General features: G+C 35.4%; 1 protein-coding gene across 1 annotated transcript in view; it reads left to right on the top strand.

Annotated features, from left to right (window-relative positions):
- ADCY10 (adenylate cyclase 10 (soluble)) overlaps positions 1–2,101 on the top strand; it is a 135,141-nt gene that overhangs the window by 3,966 nt on the left and 129,074 nt on the right. The gene's annotated exons all lie outside the window — the stretch shown is intronic.

Genomic DNA, 2,101 nt, shown 5'->3' with positions numbered 1-2,101 from the left:
CAAATGACCTAGAGGTAGACCTGGACTACATTCTGCAAGGAGGGCAAGACTTGGAAATACCTGAAAAGGAATTTTAAAAAGTGATTATAAAATGTTTCAAAACACTGTATAATGGAGTTGAGAAAAATAAGACTGGAAAGCACTACAAGAACAATCAAATAAGATAGATATAGCATTGGAAACAATTCAAAACCTATATAAAGAGGTTCAAACAATAATAGAATAACAGAAATAGATAATACACTGAAAGGGCAAAGGAGTAGAATAGAAGAGATGGAAGACAGAACTAGTGAGCTGGAAGACAAATATCTCAATACCACTAAGATAGAAGAATAATCAGAAAAAAGGATTAAAAAGTCTGAAAAAGGTCTAAGATTCATGTTGGACAACAGGAAGAGGAATAATTTAAGAATTACTGGCATTCCAGAACAAGAAGAATCACACAAGTCCACAGAGGAAATAGTTGAAGAACTGCTGGAAGAAATTTTCTCTAACATCCTGAAAAGTGAAAAGATAAACATTCAAGAAGCTCAACGAGCCCCAGGAAGGATAGACCCCAAAAGATAAACAACCAAGACATAATCATAATCAAGCTCTCCAAAAATCAAAGATAAGGAGACAATCCTGAAGGCAAGCAAGTCAGATTAAGCTCAGATCTCTCAGCAGAAACCATGCAGGCAAGAAGGCAATGGGGAGACATATATAAAACTCTGAAAGAAAAAATTGCCAACCCAAAATCCTTTATCCAGCAAAGATATCAATCATATACAATGGTGTAATCAAAATATTCCAGGATAAACAGAAGCTAAGGGATTTTGCCAAAGCCAACCCTGTGCTACAAATATCATGAAGGAGTTCTATGGTCTGAGAACCAACAAGGACAACAACCAGAGATTGACATATGTGGCAACACCTCCCAGAACTAAATCAACAGATGAAGAGTCAAGAACAGAACAAAACTATAAGAACATGTCAGAGAATCTGGGAGGTCAAACTATGATCAAAACAATTACAATGTGAAAGAAGGTAAACACAATACACATTCTTTTCCAGTACACATGGAACATTCTCCAGAATGGACCATGTATTAGGCCACAAAACAAACCTCCATACATTTACAAATATCAAAATACTAAAAAGCATCTTCTCAAGCTACAATGCCATCAAATTAGAAATCAACAATAGGAAGACCAAGGAAATCAAGTCAAATATATGGAAACTGAATAACACCCTGCTCAAAAGCAACTGGGTAGTAGAAGAAATAAAATGTGAACTCACAAAGTTTCAAGAAACAAACGAGAACAAAAACACAACATACCAAAATCTTTGGGACACGGTGAAAGCCGTGCTGAGAAGACAATTTATTGTAGTAAATGCACACATCCAAAATGAAGAAAGAACCAAAATTAACACATTAACACAGCATCTATAACGATTAGAAACAGACCAACAGAGCAAACCTACCGCCAGAAAAAGAAAAGAAATAATAAGATTAGAGCAGAAATAAATGAGATAGAAAACAGAAAAACTATAGAAACAATCGACAGGACAAGAAGCTGGTTCTTTGAAAGGATTAACAAAATTGACAGACCATTGGCAAACCTAACAAAAGAAAAGAGGGAGAAGACACAAATAACATGCATTAGAAACCACATGGGCGATGTCACAACAGAACCAAAGGAAATCAAAAGGATAAAAACAGAATTCTTTGAAAAGTAAACTCCCAACAAATATGAAAACTTAGAAGAGATGGATACATTTTTAGAAAAACACAACCTACCTAAACTTACACACAGTGAAGTAGAAAACCTGAACAAATCCATAACAAAAGAAGAAATTGATCAGGTCATCAAAAAGATTCCCAACCAAAAGAAGTCAAGCCCAGGTGGCTTCACTGGTGAGTTCTACCAAACATTCAGGGAAGAGCTGTCACCAATCCTACTCAAATTATTCCAGAATATAGAGGAGGATGGAAATTTCCTAATACATCTTATGAAGCAAGCATAACCCTCATACCAAAACCAGGGAAGGATGTCACTAAGAAAGAAAATTATAGACCAATATCCCTCATGAACATAGATGCAAAAATTCTCAACAAAAT

The sequence above is a fragment of the Chrysochloris asiatica genome, unplaced genomic scaffold (assembly GCF_000296735.1).
Source record: "Chrysochloris asiatica unplaced genomic scaffold, ChrAsi1.0 scaffold00207, whole genome shotgun sequence".
Taxonomy (NCBI): domain Eukaryota; kingdom Metazoa; phylum Chordata; class Mammalia; order Afrosoricida; family Chrysochloridae; genus Chrysochloris; species Chrysochloris asiatica.
This window is presented reverse-complemented; position numbering and strand designations above follow the sequence as displayed.